This window comes from Spinacia oleracea, chromosome 6 (genome assembly GCF_020520425.1).
Source record: "Spinacia oleracea cultivar Varoflay chromosome 6, BTI_SOV_V1, whole genome shotgun sequence".
In the NCBI taxonomy this organism is placed as follows: Eukaryota; Viridiplantae; Streptophyta; class Magnoliopsida; order Caryophyllales; family Amaranthaceae; genus Spinacia; species Spinacia oleracea.
This window is the reverse complement of record NC_079492.1, coordinates 132,199,151-132,218,173: the sequence shown is the minus strand read 5'-3', so window position 1 is coordinate 132,218,173 and position 19,023 is coordinate 132,199,151. Positions and strand designations below refer to the sequence as shown.

Genomic DNA, 19,023 nt, shown 5'->3' with positions numbered 1-19,023 from the left:
GCATATAAGACTAGTTACCTTATACTAAAACAAACACCATGAGTGACACGTGTCACTTTCTTGTGCAAACTTTCCCACCAACTTTTGACAAATTTGTCTATAAAACGTTCGTAATATATAATTAGAAAATGGTTATTAAATTAATAAATCAAGAGTGTATACTTTTGTAAGATAAAAAGTTCAAGATTTTTTAATGGTGCTAGAAATTAAAACATTAGTAGATACATAGTACATGCCTAAGTAAAATGTCAATATACATATTAAAAAATTAAGTTTAAGACTTAGCTATATATGTCATTTCAATTTTGTTTTACCGTATTTAGCTAGCTTGATATATTAATGATCAAGTATGTGTTGGTTTATTTTGATAAAATAAATACATCTTTTGTACTAATTGGTTGATCATATTTTTATGTGTCATTTAATTGTGTTAAAATAAGAATTTCCTAATCGATACTGAATATATTATAAATAAATTAGTCCATATTTTAAGGAATGAGTTTCCGTATTTCTTTATTTATATGATGTACTATCTAAATCGAAATTTTATATGGTTGGCTAAATGTCTAAACATAGCAATGTTTCCTTTTATAAAAAGATAATCTTAAATTGGTTATATTTGTTATGAAAGTATAGAAAATATAATTTACACAACATTTCCCATGTATAGAGTGATTTGTTTAAGGAAAATAGAATCAAATATTCTTATGAGGTGAAAGTTAACAAAATAATTATAAAATGTTTTATTTTTTATAATTTTTTTAATCTAAAAGAGAGGCCAATCAATGAGTGACATTTGTCATCACCACATTGATTTCCTCTCTTTTAGTATAATATACTAGTCTTATATGCACGCGATGCGTGCGAAATTTTATAAAAACTTAATATTTTATTATTACAACTAATTACAACAAATATTAGGCAAGAAAATATTCGTAAAGTTCATATTTAAAAATATTAAAGTCATACTATAGGACAATTTTGCAATCTAAGTTCATATTTAACTAATCACAACAGTTGCATCAATCAAGAATATGTATGTAAGAATTTACATAATAATACAAAATAATAAACATTTTACATTAGTTTTATCTCCATTACATATAAACTTTCTTACGCATCAATTCCTTAATTTTGAAGGCAAACGACACTGTAAAAAGAAAGGAAAGAAAAAAAATAAAACAATATAGATAAGCAATCACCGATTTTCCTTGGTGTCAAAAATTAAATACAGATCCAACTTGGGTCAAATCCAACAAAATGAAACAAAAACATATACTTCGTATTAATCTAAATTCTGAACCCGTGTTATAAATTTTACACGTGTCGTCTTGCCATAGATAAAGAAATTTATATACTCCGTATAACCGTATTGCAACAACGATTTCTCTTCAAACTATATGAACTCAGTAGATGAAACACGAACTCCTGCAACAATTAAAATAAAACACTTACAAATTAAACACTCTTTCAACAAAAAAACCCACCAACTCACATCTATTAACCCAAAAAACTACATATTAAAATGCATACCCAAAGAATAGTATTTTAACTCTCTCTGAAGGTTATTCAATCAAGTCAGCAGTTATCAATCCCAAACCCTGCTTCTAAGAATTTCAAGATATAAAGGGGAAAATAGTGCAAAAGATTTAAAAGAATGAGCTGATATCTTACCAGCTGATATCCAAAGTCATTTTGAATGTGAAGAGACATTGCTAACTGACCATCATATAATACATCAACAATGTTCTCTACAGCCAACCATCTCCTAGGAATTTGGTTCGATCTTTGTCAACTCTATTATCAGGAATGTCATTTGGGAAGCTTCTTCTAGAGGACGGATTTGTTTGATCACCTGGGACTCACGTACATTAAAAGGAAGCATGAGGCATTTGAAAATTTTCCAATTGATTGTAAAGACCAAAGGAAAGAAAGGTTTAATTTGCGAGAGAAGATCAGTCTCAAGCATAGCCTCTCTTTCCGAAGGATGTTGTTTAGCAGAAAGCTTGAGTCGATGGATTTCTACAGAGAGCAATTAATTTGATTCAACAAAATATATAATGAATGGACCCACAATTATGTCAAGCTTCAGTGACAGGAATGTAAGTCAACATTATATTCCAAGTTTATGTAGCTATTCTTTTTTAGTGGCTCACTTAGAAAGATCAATGATTCAAATTTTGTTTCACCTGCAAATCCTGCATCATGAAAAATTTCGGAAGCCAATAGACCATCCCAGTCCAGCATCAATGTCAGGCATGACGTCTGTAGAAGATCAAAGTGTTGGCAATGTTTTCAAAGAGATCAACTTCAATCTTACAGGTTATTCATTGTGGTCTTATTTGGAAGCAAATTTCTTATGTTCCTAGGTGTCTAATACATGTGTGCATGATTTTCTGCTTTTTGAGTTCAGATATCGAATAATAGGAATACAACTTGTTACAGCTGCATAGTAAAGTACATGCATGACTATCTTAAATTTCTGGATTATCTTTTCTCATGATTATCTTAAATTTCTAGACTATCTCAAAATGTACTTTTCTGGACTATCTTAAATTTCTGCATAGTAAAGACATGACTAATTAGAAAAGATAATCATGAGACATGAATAAAATGACTAATTAGTGACGAACTAACATGCATGACTATCTTAAATTTCTAGGATATAAGACTTAAGCGAACAATCAATACGACTTAAGCCCTTAATCAATAAGACAGGAGAGAGAGAAGATATATTGTTAAAATACAACCAAGCAAATCCAAGGAACATCACAATTGTTAAAATACCAATTTTCTGATATGTAAGCAGCATAACACAGAACATGCAAAATTATCACAAAATACAGTACCATTTTTCTTCAGCTTCTCAAGGGCCACCTTGGTAGGCTCAGGAATCATTGATGTATCCAAGTTCTTTGGAACTCATTTTGTTCCATTCTCGAACATTTGTACCACTTCCTACCAATTTGAACAACAAAATTGTCATTATAAAGGTCTAGAAAGGCAGTTACTTAACAAAGAGAGGCGTGAACGAAAACTGAGACTTCTATGCAGCCCACTTAGTTAATATGCATAGCAGTTGCATACAGTAGGGTGGAAGTGGCAGCTAACAGGGATAAAGATGCGAATCTGCTATGGTCGTTTTGATGTATCTAATGCCAATATCAGGGGTTTATTTATAATGACATTTATGTCAATTTATTTATAATGACATTCTCAAATTTCAACATTCAATCAATTTATTAATTTTAAAAATCCCCAATTCAAAAACCTTAATTACCTGATATAATAGAGATTGAGGGTTTGATGATAAAATGTGATTCATCAACAACAGTTTCAGTTGGTGCAGCCGAATTCCAGCGAATTGAAGGGGGCAGAGAAATAAGACGAAGAAGATTCGGATGCATATATAAGGGGGCAGCGAAATGAGACGAATTGAAGGGGGCAGCGAAATGAAACGAATACCAAGTTAAAACATTACATACGTTCTAAAAATGAGCTAATGGTTAAAATTAATCACAATTTTCCACGAACCCCAAATGCACAATTAAACATCAATTAGTGAATTCCAAAATCAGGAAATTAGCACACACAAAAAAACTAAAATTAGCACACAAAAAAACAAAATTGCAGAATCCCAAAAGAAAATAAAAACAGATAAAAAAAATCTAACTTAAAATTGCAGAAAATACTGGTAAATTTTCAATGAATCCTTGATTTTGAAAGAAATTTAAATCATAAAATCTGCAAAATTAAAAAAAAAAAAAGAAGATTGAAACCCCAAAATCTTACATATTTGAAATCGAAAGATTTAAGAAATGAAAGAAATTGAGTGATTTACCTAAGAGAGAAAAAGAGCGTGATTTGGAACTTAATTTACCAGTATTGAAAATGATTGTCATCTAAAACCAAAATCAAAACCAAACTTGAAGATAGTAAAATGAAGAAACAATTGATCATTCATGACTATAAATAGATCAAGAAATTATTATACATCAACGAAACAAACAAATCAAAACCCTAGTTCATGTAATATAGAGAGAAATAGTATCGGTTTAAAGGCAGGAAAAGAGCGGAACTGCTCAGGGCGGAGACAGCGACGGAGTGCAGTTGCCAATTCTCATTAATTGAAATCGAAAGAACTGAGAATGAAAAAAACATCAAATCAACAAAATCTCCAGAATCAATTGGAAAAAATAAATAAAAAATAGAACAAATTGTTGAAATCTCACCCGCATCTCCAGAAGATCAGACGCTGATGGTGATGGTGATGGCGATGGCGAAGGCGAGAGGCGGAAGAGAGAGAGTCTGCGTGTGCGGTGAAAGAGACACGAATTATTTAGGGTTTGGAATGGAGGATGGGTTTGGTGGAAGAGGATTAGAGGAAGAAGATCGAAGAGATGAAGAGGAAGGAGAGAGAAAATGGGAGGGAGCAGGAAGGGGGGAGTCGGGGACGCCGAACTATGTGTGATTATGTGAGAGTGAAAGGCTGGGGAGTTTAATTAGGGGGGTAATTTCGTCAATTCACAGGGGGACACGAAAAAGTAGTTTTACTCTTATGCCCTCAGCTGTTCCTTTATATAATAGAGATAAACATTATACTACGAATAATTAATCCATTATGTGGAGTACGTAGTAGTATTTTTATAAAAAAATTTAAGAGTAGTCTACTAATTTGTACTTACATAATTAAAATACAAATAAATAAGAGAATCAATCAAGTGTGAATAAGATTATAAGAGTGTATAAAAAAATTACTATAGTACTCTATAAGATTTAAACAACTAAATTCGATAAATATAACCGCCAATTATTCTACTGTTTTATATGTAGTATATTTAGCAACTAATTTCAACAATTATCATCGTCGTTGATAGTAATTATGTAAATTTCTTAAACATGAGTAAAACTTGTGTAATCTAATCTATCTACTACTCTATTTCTTAATAATTAATATATTTCGTATATATTTTTCCTAAAATCTTCTAATTACTTGTGGTAATAATTGATCATACTACGAAGTACTTATTTACTTATGTCAATAAATTTCTTAATTTAAATATATATCTATATACTCCCTCTGATTTTAAATATTAGTCATCTTTTGACTTTTTTACCCGTTTCAACTCAATAATTAAACGTAAATATCTCCAAATACGTATGTTAAAAAAGTATAACATTTGGATATTGTTAAACCAAATATTGAGAATAACAAAATAAAATCTCACATAAATATGCTTTGAAATACGTATGGAAATTAATTAGAAGATTTTCTTCAATTGTGAATAGTGACAAGATTCCAGATAGGACTAATATTCGAGAGTGGAAGGAGTACTCCATATATTATAATAAAAGAGAGGTAAATCAACGTGGTGATAAAAATGTCACCCTCTGATTTTCCTCTCTTATAAGTTATAACGTAAATAGTCGAGTATCATGTTTTGTTTAGAAATTGTGTCATACTACATATAATGGATGTGAATAATGTATCATGAACGTTTACCTTTGATCGTTTATTATTTGTAATCCAAAGAAAAATCTTTGCATGAAATTTCTGATAGCCGAACGACATAGAAAATCTTATAATAGTTGAACATGTACTATCAATAAAATTATTATAATACTATCAACTTTTTAAGAATTTGTGTCATATAATAAATCAAGATATGCATAACAATGATAACTCTTGATTTAATATATTTAACAAGGTTGTTTCAAACATTTTATAGACCCGATGTTAACTAACAAAATGAGACCCCTAGCCATGTACTTTTTATGATGGGCCCTAGCCTATACTTAATCTTAAATATCAAAAATAAATTTTGCCACATTCTCATTATCGTAATACTTTTACATGAAGCACGAATAACAATTTATCCGTTCATATTATTGAAGTTTTAAGGGCATATTGATTGAAATTTCGACTAATCGTAATCAATTATTTCCAAAATCATAAGATTTAGATGATTAACTTTTCTTATAAATAATATGTTTGCAATTTTTTTATATCTTAATGTAAATGATTGCAATGTCACATTAAAATTTTGTGCAAAATTAAATTTGTATATGTAAATGGTGCATCATAATTGATGATGGCGCGAGTTTCGATATTAGATTGGGCTTACGACAAAGATAATCGTAGATGATTGCCTAATGTTGACCAATGCTGACTAACAAATAGAGATTTGTTGTTGGTAGACTACTAGACGGGTATAAGGATAACATGCATGTACCCACTTCGGTGATGGGGAGATTTTGAATTGAATTGATTGGATTTGTGAACACTCACCCAATCTTAATTATCTATGTCACTTTTAAATATAGTTTTTTTTATCAATATTATAGCTAATACAATCAATTAAAATACTTCAATAAACTTATGTCAATATATTTAAAAGTTAGTTGGAAAAAAGTGGATGGTTTATCGAATATAGGGATGTCAGATTGTTAGTGGGACGGATTTTTTGGAAAGATCCCCCCGTGGATCCTCTACAAGTGGGCAGGGATGGAGGAAAGTTTGGTGGGCGGTGGGGGTTAAAAATGTATACGGTGTGGTTGACGGGGCATTAATGAATTTTAAATTGGACCCGCCTGCGTCTCTAATCCTTAATTGATTATGAATATATTAAATAAAATTTACTACTAACTTATATATTATAATGTTTTGTTTAACTATTATAAAATATAATTACTTTAATTAGACAAACAAATTGTCAAAGACTCTAGAATAGAGTTGTAAAATTCAAAACTCCTTTACCAAAGTTGAGTCTAGGTGTGGGTTTGAGGCGGGTGTAGATACATGCGAGGGGAGTGATGAAGAGGTGATGAATTTTATTTCGTACCTCTCGAGACGGGATTGAGAGGGGTGGGTATCGATCCATCGTGGATGGAGGGGATGGGTATTAGGACTGTAGGCGGGCACGGGTGTGCAGGCCCCGCTTCTCCTAAAAGTCATCTTTAACTTAGTAAAGTAAATGGTGTAGGTAGGTGTTAAGAGATCGGGTAATAAAGTTGATTGAGAGATTTTGCGAGTATTAAGTGGGTATAAGTATAGAAGTAAAGAGTGATGAGATAAATTTATGATTGACACAAGTGGTGAATGAGAATGAAAATAATTTTATCTATGTACTCTTATTTGTTTTAATTGGTTTGATAAATGAGCAATGATAAACTTATCAGTAACTAATTTTAATTTGGAGAATATATAAAATCTCTATTTGGTTATAATTTCCTAACAGATTTCATACAAATTTATGTATAGATTATAAAAACCGTGCATCGCACGGGTACTATACTAGTTACTATATACTAAAAGAGACACTAGGAATGACAAGTGTTAATTTCTGGTGCAATTTTTTCCCGCCAAAAATCATTTCCTAAAAAAAAAATATCTATTTTATTCTATTTTTATTTTCTTTCCTTTTGTATAAATGTTTATAAATAGAAAAAATTATTGGATTATTAAATATGACATTATTAGACAATTTTGGTAATATTTAGTCAGATCGTCATATCAATAATAGAAAACATTCTTACTCAATATTTTGTTCATATTAAGCATATCAAATATTTAATTTGGTCAAATCATCATATTAAACATATAAAATATATAATACGTAATAGAAAGGAAATTGCATATTGTTATATAATAAAATGAATACGTTCGAGATTTATTAATTACCAATAGATTTAAGGGATAAATTTTTCAGTTAAAAAAGATGATTAATTAATAAATTTTAAATAACCGTGCGTGCACGGGACCTAATCTAGTTACCTTAAAAACACACCACTTTTGTATTTACTCCTTTATGAAATTTTTATTTAAAATTATTACCCTAATTTTACCATTTTTTATTTACCACCACTTTACAGTTTTCTCATTTGACAATTAAAATATCACTTTCGTTTCTTAATCGTTTAAAGTGATTCAAAGTTCATTATTTTCCTTTTCTAAGTAAAAATACTAGGTATTACATAGACATAGATAATTTTGATCGGTCAGTTAACATTTCAAAAAAATTCGTTTGATAATTCATAAATATTTTAAAATTTTAAAATAACATTTAATTTGTTTTACGTTTTACAAAATGTTAAAAGCGATCCCTATGGAATCCTTCCACATAAATGAGAAGAATGATTTTTGAATCATTTGAAATGATTAAGAAACGAAAGAGATATCTCAATTATAAATTGAGAAAGTTGTAAAGTGGTAGTAAATAAAAAAAATTGAACTTTAAGGTAGTAATTTAAAATAAAATTTCCATAAGGTAGTAAATACAAAAGTTGTGTATTATAAAGGTAGTAAATATCAAAAAAATCCATTATTTTAAGAATCATCAATCAATAATTAATATAAAAAACGTCGTTTTCCGGTTCTCCCTATCCCCGCCCTCTCTCAAATCTTAGCCTCCATTAGTGAACTTCGAAGGGGCTTCTATCGATTTTTATCGGTGAAAAGCCCCAATCTTTTTTTTTTTGTTGTTTTTTTCTTTTACTTTGTTTGTTTTTTAGGGTTTTAATAATACTTCCTACTTGTACGAGGAACTGTTCTCCCTCGAAATACAGGGTTTTTTTTTCTCCTTTTAGGGAGAATTTTTCTTAGGTAAAGATCCTAAATTTCTGGTGTACGAGTGAAGAATATTATTTAATTTCGCAGGAGAAATTGATTCAGCGATGAAGATTTGTGCGGTGTCCCATCAGATGTCAGTGCTACGTCTACAATCAATTGAATCTGATTTAATTCAATATCAAAACTACAACAGATCAAAAGACCCCTTCGTTGAAGGTTGTATCAAACAACGATGTGTTAGAGGGCATACAATATGTTCCACGTGCAGTGATCGTAGTTTTGCAGAAAATGAGTTTTATTTTCATTCGATTTGTTATGTATTTGATAGATTTAGATCTCTTTAGTAGATGTCGTATGACTTTTTATTAATGAACTATTTTTAGTTTCAAACAAAAAAATCAATAATTAATCAATCAATGAATAACTATATACTAAAACACGCCAGGAGTGACACATGTTTCTTCTGGTGCATCCGTAGTTTAATAAAAAATTATCTTGTATATAAGTTTATATTTTCGTTATACTCACAAACACAAAACATGGCACATATGATTTTAAGGTATCCTATTTTTCCAATCTCATATCTGATTGGATTTCGGGTTTTCAAGTAGTTATGCTGAACCTACTTTTTGGCACTTGCTTGACATAAATTATAATAAATATTATACACAATCTCCCAAGTTTCCTTGTACAATAAAAACTATAAGAGAAAGAAAATAAGAAATACATGTTCGGTTATGGATGTATCATATTACCTTACCAATTCAAGTATCCTATTACCATACCAATTCAAGTATCCTATTGTATATTGGATTTCTGTTTCGTTTCGAATTTTCATGTAACTTTATTGAACTCTATTTTTTAATACTTGCTTGACATAAAATGTAATGAAATGGTATACACAATCTCCCAAAAAAATTGGTACATACAGAGCAATGAGAGGAAAAAGATAAAGAGATTCATGTTCGAGTATATTTACAATAACACGCAATTTATTTGTTTTACCATCGCACTAATTATTTAAAGTCATTAAGTAAAGATTTTGATAATCATCATATCTTTATTCTTGCACTACAAGAAAAAAACGGTTTTCGTGGTAATTTTTTTTCTATTGTAGAGAATGTATTTGTTACGAAAGCATTCCCCAACAATTAGTTATTCAAGGCGATAGCCACCATGACTAATACTATTGCCTTTAGTAACGCTTATTACATTCAATGGGGTAGACCAAAACAATTGATACAAAATAATATGTATAATTGTATCGCTTACTGTAGCAATTATAATTGTTGTAATTCCCTAAGTTCACATACCAAATAAATTAGTTTTAACAGCAAAAGAATCGTTGTTGTTGGTAGTTATAGTAGCGAATGCAATAGACGCTATTGGATACCTATTATATTGATCATAATCACTACTATAGGTTATTTATTGTAGCAAATTTAAATGATATATTACTTTTGGAATTGACACATTTGCTAAGATAACAATCCACACGGACACACGGTCTATAGTGGCTATTATAGTCGCCACAAAATAGATTATACATTATCTTATGCTATAATTAAGTAAATTATATATGGCTTGTCAAAAGTTGTCGCTTTCAAGCATACTGACAATTACAATTATAACTTTTAAATCCTAGATAAGAAGAAATTAATATTATAACTAAATAACTCATACGGTGTAAGTCACAAGTCATTACATAGGTGATAGGTAGTTGTCTAATAATCTAAATAACTTTAAAAATGATGTCTAATAATCTGCAGATGACAAGATAAATAACTAATTAACTACTACAATGTCACAATGTCACAATGTCACAATGTCACAACGAAATAACTAATATATTATAGGTCGATAACATCATGTGCTTCCCCAAATAAGTGCGACTTCACCGTTTGCCAAATAATGAGTTTTCTGCAAGTCAAAAGAGTGTAAGATAATTAATATCACTAGTATGAAACTATATGTGACATTGAAGTAGGTAAAGGTTCATATAAGAATCAAAGGACTTAAAAGAACCGAACTATATTTTCATAAGGTGAATTCTCCTGAAATGAAGGTTTTTCATTTTATGACTTGTTTGTTGGCTAGTCTCCAACTGTTCTCTTCTAATGCAATTAACTTTTCTGTGGAATTTCCTGTAGATTACAGGCAGTTGATGAACCTGTTATGATGGAAGGAAAGTCTTTTCTAGAAAAGAAGAATGGGATTTCAATTCAACTACTAGTAAACTATGACAACAGGGCAAGTTAATACATTAAAAAATCATAGAACTATTAAGGAAAATAGGTTTTAGAAGTAAACAATAACAAAGAAAAATCAATGCATAATTAATGGGGAGACTATCAACATAGCAGAATGAGGCTCCCAAGTGCTAACAAACATTATCCTTGATTAAAGCACATAAAAGGTAAGAAGATTAGTGATAAGGTTATTCACACACATTCAAGTACGATAAGGAAAACTAATCCAAAGATGGGATAATGTGTTACATAAGGCTTTCTCTTGTTGACATAGGAACATGAAAAAGTTTACGAAGAATTCTGACCAGATACAAAGAATATGGTGTCATGAAAACACTTCATGCACTGCATTTAACTTTTCGCGTATTTCATTGATGGGCAATTGATCTGATGGTTGTCCTGCAATTGCAGTTGACTGTTTTCAGTCAAGTACAATTACAGGACAATCAGTAGATAAATTGCTCATGAATGAAATATGCACATTTCAACGAGTCCTAAAGCCTATGGGTACTCTTGACTCTTTCTTTCACCTAAAATACCCCTTTTAAGTTTTAATACTAAACACTCAAACATTAGTTTGACACCTAGACACTTATATTGGACTAAAATCATGTAAAATCTATATGCAGAAGTCGCATCTGACACTCCTAACATAGGGCAAACATGTACGGCCATGTCCGACACTTTTAACCGAGTTTAAATCACATAACCTACAACCCCTCCCATCCACAATCTTTATCCAGGCATGTAGGAGACTATTTCCAGTGAAAAGGTTTAATGAAAAACAAAAAGGATGCGCTGAATATACCAAAACCGGCCTATAAAGAAATAATTAAATTTCAAACAGTGATCATTGAACTTAGTAGTAACTTATACAAGCCTAATGGTGTTGCTTGAAATATTACCGCAAGAGAAGTGTTACCCTAAATTCGAACTTGCGCAAACAAGAATTCAACCTTCCATATCAATTCAATCTATGAAAAGAACTTTAGAGTTTTAGACAACATGCTAACAACTCAACTACCCTTATTTTAATTAGCTTGCTTCTGCACATATAACTCTGATCATCTTGAAATGTTAAGATTCAATCTATCACAAGATATAAAACATATTTAAAACCTTAAAACCTAAGCAGTAGCAACAACAACAACAACAACAACAACAACAGTAAATATAAACATTAGGAGTTCACTCAAAAAAGAAGCAACAATACTAATTTCAGATTCAATCCACCATTGCTTATTTTACACCTTAAAATAGAAACAGCAACATGAATGTTCAGATATAATGCACCAGACTTATTTTACACCTTAAACATAAGCAACATCAATAGGATACAATAAATATAAACACAATTTAGGTGTTGTTTATCTAGTTTGTAGCCAAATCATAACCCGTTTAAAAGTAAATGGCTCTTTGGAACAGTAAAAAGACTGTCATGCCCTTAAAATCCTTCTTCTAAAAAATAAGAGTTTTCTTAAGAATAGTGTTTTGACTAATTTACCCTTATAGATCTGCACTTACGTTTCTTCCCTCTCACCCGCTCTCCCTTGCACATACCTTCTCTGATTTGTCTATGTCCTCTTCCCTCAATCTCTACGACAACCGCCTTACCAACTAAACTCCACCACATTCTCTGTTGCTTCACCCATCTTCTGATTACCTATTACGGAGTATCATCTTTAACCTCAAAAACTTCTCTCCCCTCCTCACCAACTCCATCTTCTCTAAACTATCCCTGCTCGTCGAGCTTCTCGATGACGTTCCTCTCAGGTTTCCCTTTCTCTCTTAAAATCATTTTGTTCTAGAATTACCATTTTTTTAATGTTTTGAATCGGCAGAGTGATGAATTGATAAACGGTCTCCGCAAATGGAGTATTTCGATGGATACGGAGACGACGAAAATGAAGAATATGAAGAAGACGAGGAAGAAGATCGAAGCTTGGTTTTGTTAATTAGGTTTGTGGAAATATCTTCAGATTTTTTTATAAAGGTATAGTCTGAATCAAACTAAATCAATCAAGATTATACCTTTAGTTCAAGTGCAATAGGGAGATCAAGAATGTTGTCATGTTGATGTATCTTAAGGCCCATCTAAATGGATTATGAGTGTTTCCAACTAAGTGACAGTGCATTATGTAACTCTGAAAGTATTGTCAAATATATGTTCTACTAGCTAGAAAAATTACTTTTACTTCCATATAAACATATTCTTGGAAATAGGTTTATCTTCCGTTAAAGAAGGAGTACGTGCTTTTTTTTGTAAGATCCACTAAACCGAAACCTCAAACATTGACTCATAGGGTACCTATACTGGGTCCTTTTTTTATATTCCTCTTTGGAAATTAGAACTGAACCAACCTTTCCATGAAAGAAGTAGAGGCGTTGATCTCCGTCTGGGTTCTCAGAGGTTTTCCATTTTTGTGCAAGGTTGATTATTCTTTTTTGATTCAATGTTTTTACTGAAGATGAAAATAAATCGTGAAGATGTTTGTCTGAGACACTATTCTCTCTAGAATTTAGTCCTTGGTGCTCACCTACTAAGGTTAAATAGTTTGAAGACTTTGGACTTCCAGAGGTCTAATCTATGTTTTGAGGGGAAGAAGTTGCTTATGAAGATCATAGTCAGCTTCCGAAGGTATTTCTAATAAGAATACAAAACAAAAATAACCTATATGTTGTGTGGGTCAATCCGTTGCTTAGATTTTTAAGATTTCACATGTTCACTTCTTCCTCTTTTACTGAATTGACTTGATTGATTTAATTTGGGTTTTACTGTTTTGAAATTTATATTTCGTGTTTCTCTAATGATATTGTATTTCTTCCACAAAACCACCATGATTGATTGATTCAAATATCCACCAATCACTCAAACAAATAACTGACAAGTACATACGAAGTACATTAGTTCATCCTCTGGTGAATACAGTCCTATGTATGCGAGTGGTGCTCAAACCGACCATTGCTTAATAATCGATAAATAAAAGCTTGATTATGCTTCTTTTTGTTTTTCTTTCATTTTACAGCATTTTCCTGTATATTTATGAATGGACTTCTTGCTATAATTTTGATTGACGACTAACTCTTATTACTTTTTTCAGTTGATTGTTTTGAATTTCGTAGTTAATGTTGAAAATTATATTGCAGGCTTGACTCCTTTGCGTTTGGAGCTCCTGAGTCCTGACAATAAGAAGTACCCGTTTGTGGATTTGGCAATCTGGCTTAATGTTGTAGGACGTGATGGAGGCACTATGACAGGGGTTCTTAGAAAACTATTGAGAAAGTTGACGAGACCTTAATAGAGGAGAAGTATGTTGATTTCACCTTCACTTATAATTAACACTTTAAATCCAATAATTGTGGACTTATAATGCAAGTTTTTTGAAATGCTTACTAGCCAAACTTAGCCGGTTTGCCTGCACCACAAAGAAGAAAAAGCCTATATCTTGTAATCATTCATGATTTCAATAGCCCTTTTTCATGTCGCTCTTGCATTTCTTTAAAGTAAGAATAATTGAATGAATCGTGAATTCTTTCTTTTGAAATAATATTATCATTGCCTTGCTAGTATTATTCTTGTGCATTGTAACAATGTGCGACCATGTAAGCGACTTGTTAGTTCTTAGGTGTTAGGCCCCGTACAGTTTCACTTCCTCAAACCTGTTACTGGATTTTTATCAGTCTTCGTTATGTGATTTTAAGACAATGTTTGAAAACTTGTTGCCGTTTGAATGATGCATAGTTGCGTGTTAATGTTATGCTTCTCAAGTATTTTATGGTAGCATCTCAACTTGCTGAGGAATCCTTTTGTGAAGCAAACTGCTAATGTTCATAATTCTGGTTGCAGGATAAGCTACTTAGATATCTTTAAAATTGTGAAGCTAACATTCGAGAAGCATAGGAACGAGTTGGTGGTGTCACCTTCATCGGAGGAAATTGTGCATTACGACCTCTAGGCGCGAATTATGCTACCAGTTTGCTTTTTGTGTAGGCTTGAGTCCAGGTCTAAAACTACCAACAACTACATCAAATACTTTGCATCTAATAGTTGTGTAGTTTCTTTTGTTTTTTTGCCTTTCCTTCTCGCTTGAGTTTTCATAAACAAACTTCTCTATTGTTTAGATAAACATTGATCTGCCTGAAATTTGTAGAGTAAATTTTAGCTTAGAAACACCAATTTATGTATTACACGAGCTGTAAAGTGGTGATTTCCATGTAGGAGGATTGGGGATAACCTTGAATGTATTATGCAGCATTTCTGGTGATTATACATTCCAGTAAAGTGCGCCTTAAATACCTATTATTATTGCAGCATTGCTGGTGATTTCAGGGGTACTTTTGGTCATTTTATGGGTGTTTATTTTACAGTACTTTGGTATTATGTGTAGAAGTTTATTTAATTTACAGTATTTGGTATTTTTTTTGTTATTGCAGGACGTGTTGAAGGCACTACTAACGACAACCTTGTCCTTATTGAGGGAACTTCTCTTCCATATGCCACCGGTGCATGAAATTAGGCTCCAGTGCTTGGAAGACCCCTTTTTCTAGCCATTCCCTATCCAACTTCTAATGTGTATAAACTAAACGGTTTTCAAACATTTCCTGGTCATGTTGTATAATGCCCGTGCTTCTTTTGCCGTCAAACATTTCTTCATTTTGCATATGGAATAGGATACAACTTTTTCTATGTAGTAAGACCTCATGTGCTAAGAGTTTTTATTGGAACACGAGGACTCTTCAACACTTCATGTTCCTAAAGAATACCTTTCTACATCTTTTGTAAACATTAAGCGCTACAATTTTTCATAGGGGATGTTCATTTATTTTCCTATTACTGTTTGTTCCTTCTTTTGGTTATATGCTCTACATGATGTTTTTTCAACTTTACATAATGGCCACGCACAAGTCCCATATTAATTTCATTGGTCGGCTAGAACTAAGGCTCCGTTCTATTTGACTTATTTTGTCTGAACTTATATTGTAATACCTCGTATTTTTATAATATTTATAAATATATTTTATTATATTTATAAAGTATTTTACGATTTATTATCGTTTAAATAATATTTAAACGCATTGCATTTAATGTATTTTAATTAATTAGAATATTTATTATTTTAATTAATTACGAAACGATTTAATTCTTGAGTCGGGAAATTAAATGAGTTGCAAATGATTTTTAAAGCTTCGGTTTTAAATAAAAAGTCCAATTCGTTTTATTAATCAAGCCCAATCCAAACAGTTTAATTTAAATCCTAAGCTAGCCCAATTCATTTAATTCCTAAGCCCAACTCAAATATCCTAAGCCTAGGCCATCAAGGAATTAGGGAGCCTATAAATAGACTCCCCCATCATTAAATGAACCCCTAAAATTTCATAAAGCCCCTTTTTGATTTCTTGCACCTCACTCCTCTCCTCTCTTTGCTCGGCACCCGCACGGCCTCGGCCTCGAGCCTTCGTGCTCGCCCGTGCTCGCCCGCCCTCGCCCACACACTGCCCTCGCCTCTCCTCTCTTGCCCGCAGCCGCAGCGAGCCTCGTGCGCTGCTGCTGTCCCTTTCTCGTGCACTCGTGCACACCTGCTGCCCCTTGCTCGTGTGCTCGTGCACACCCCTGCTGCCCCTCTCTCTCGCTCGTGCCCTCGCGCACAGCGCTGCCCGCTCTCCCTCTCGCTCTCCTTCGCGCCCAGCGCGCGCGCGCCCCCTCTCCCCGCTCGCGCCCTGCTGCTCGTCGCTCTTGTTGCGCACACACACGGTCGTGTGTGTGTGTTATTCGTTCGTATTCGATTTCTTTTTCGCCCAATCACATTAATTCGTGGTTGTTCCGTGCTATAGGCCGGATTGGTATAATTCTCTTCTTCCTTACCTATTCTATTTAAATTCCGTATTTTAAATTATTATATTAATATTGTTTTGAGTAATTAAAATGCTGGGAACCGGTTATGAATACCGTGGTTTGAGGATTTGTGTGTTGTGATTCATTAGGTTTGTTTTAATTATCAAAGGATGAATTTTCAGATTTGTTTATTTAATAAAGCATTGATTTTTATGATATTAAACTAGTGTTATTGGGATTTTCAAGTTAGGGTTTTAACCTAGACCTAATGAGTCAATTGATTAGCATAATTAGGTGATGATTTTAATTATGATAATCAATTATATTTTTATATTTGAATAAAGGTTTAAAGTGTCGATTCTTATTGATTTTAAAGGCGGAAAAAGTATGTTTTCGTACTAGGGATTGATTTTGAAATTGAGACGATTTTATTATTGAAAAACGATTGAATTCTAAAGTCTAAAGGAGGTTTTAATTTTTATAAAGTTGCTGGAAATTTAATGAACATGGAAATAATTTAAGTTTCATTATTTTGATGATAGGAGGTGATTTCTAGTTGAGTGCTCGTTATTGCAAAGTGGCCCCTACGCTTAGGTATTCAAGGTACGTACAAGTCTAGGGCTACCACACCTTTTTGTCAATGACATTACATGATTGTTGATGATGTGAATTACATTATGTGGAATCATGTTTATTTTGGTGAACGAGCATGTGATTTGTGATGTTGGATTTATTGGATCGGATTTTTCATGAAATGCCCCCGAGGTTTGTCTTAATGCACCAAATATCCCTAAACTTTCCAGAATGCACCAAATACCCCTGAGGTTTAAAACAATAACACAAAATGCCCTTAATGAGCATTTTCCGTCCATTCCGTTAAGTCACCGTTATCATGAATTTACTTTTTTGCCCTTACTCAACCATTTTCTTTACTAATTCTAATATTAACACTTAATTAATTAATTAAACCCCTAAAAATTAATTAACTAGTATCTAAAAGAAAATTAAGCCCCTAAAAAATCTAATTCACTATTAAAAAAAAAAAAAGACCAAAAACTGCTTGCTTCTTCATCGCCGATCAAACGAATTTGCAGGCGTAATCGATTCAACAATGTATGAGAAGAATTAAGGATGTAATTCGAGAGGAGAGAGATAAACAGTTGGTGATTGAATTCTAGGGTTTCCTAAAAAATAGGGGTTTGAAAAATAAAAATTGAAAGAGGGAAATTGTTGATCAGGATAGAGAGAAGAGGAGAGAGAGAGCTTCCATGTTAGCACTGTATGTATGGTATCGCCGCCACCACCAAAAACTGTGACCAAAAACAAATTGAACAAAGCTGCCACGAACTTCAATGCAGCCACCACCAAAACCCACCCCCCGGCGTTTCCCTCCCCCGCACTGACCTTCAATGCCGCCACCACCAAACCCCTCCCCCCGGGTTTCCTCCCCCGCACTTCCTCACTGCTCCTCACTGCCGCCACCACCAAACCCCATTCCCCCTTCCTCGTCGGCGACATTTCCTTCCCCTGCACTTCCCCCTCCGTTCCGATTATTACGACGAGCAGCAATGCTAGATTGAAATCCCCGATTTGGGGATTAATTTTTTTGTTAGGGCTTGTGTTGTAGATCTGAATTTTGAGAAGAGAGGAAAATCGAATGTGTTTGTTTGAGTTTGAGTTGAATCTTTGAAAGGGGAGTAGTAGAAAGCTTCTCCTTGAGTTCAGGTGAAATAATGGGGTTTGGTGGTGGCTTGGTGGTGGTTGTGAGTGAAGTTCATGAAGATTGAAAAAGGAAAGAGAAAGAGACAGAGAATTAAAAAAAAAAAAAGAGGAAAAAAAAAAATTAATGTTAACGGTGACTTAACGGAATGGACGGAAAATGCCCACTAAGGGCATTTTGTGTTATTGTTTTAAATCTCAGGGGTATTTGGTGCATTCTGAAAAGTTTAGGGGTATTTGGTGCATTAAGACAAACCTCGGGGGCATTTCATGAAAAATCCGTTATTGGATTAATTGTTGAACAAGCATGTTGAACTTATTATGAGTATGGATTTCATTGTCAATCATGTTGTTCAATATTTATGAATGTATGGTTTACTTCACATGCAAGGGATGGATTATTTATTTGTATGCTATTGTACGGGATGTCTAGCATACTTTGAGCTATTTATTTGTACCTCGTTGTACTATTTATTTTACCACATGTGAAGGGTTAGCTCACGTAAGCCACCGCACATGTAGGGTTCAGTTGGGAATATTATGTATGAAATGAATTAGGATTTGTCGTGCAAGGGCACAACCCTCATGTTAATGTGCATGATGTGGAGTCTCACTTTGGTGAGGAGGAACATGGTAGTAATATCACAAGTGTC

At 32.7% G+C, this 19,023-nt stretch overlaps 1 long non-coding RNA gene across 2 annotated transcripts; it reads left to right on the top strand.

Moving 5' to 3' along the window:
* The first annotated feature begins 12,364 nt into the window (after positions 1–12,364).
* Positions 12,365–15,617, top strand: LOC130463879 (uncharacterized). Of its 2 annotated transcripts, XR_008924070.1 has the most exons (5): positions 12,365–12,591; positions 12,660–12,811; positions 13,966–14,127; positions 14,666–14,821; positions 15,253–15,617. It is a non-coding gene; the product is annotated as an uncharacterized lncRNA (long non-coding RNA). The 2 variants fall into 2 exon arrangements; XR_008924069.1 differs by lacking the exon at positions 15,253–15,617 and having other exon boundaries at positions 12,366–12,591; positions 14,666–15,163.
* The last annotated feature ends 3,406 nt before the right edge of the window (positions 15,618–19,023 follow it).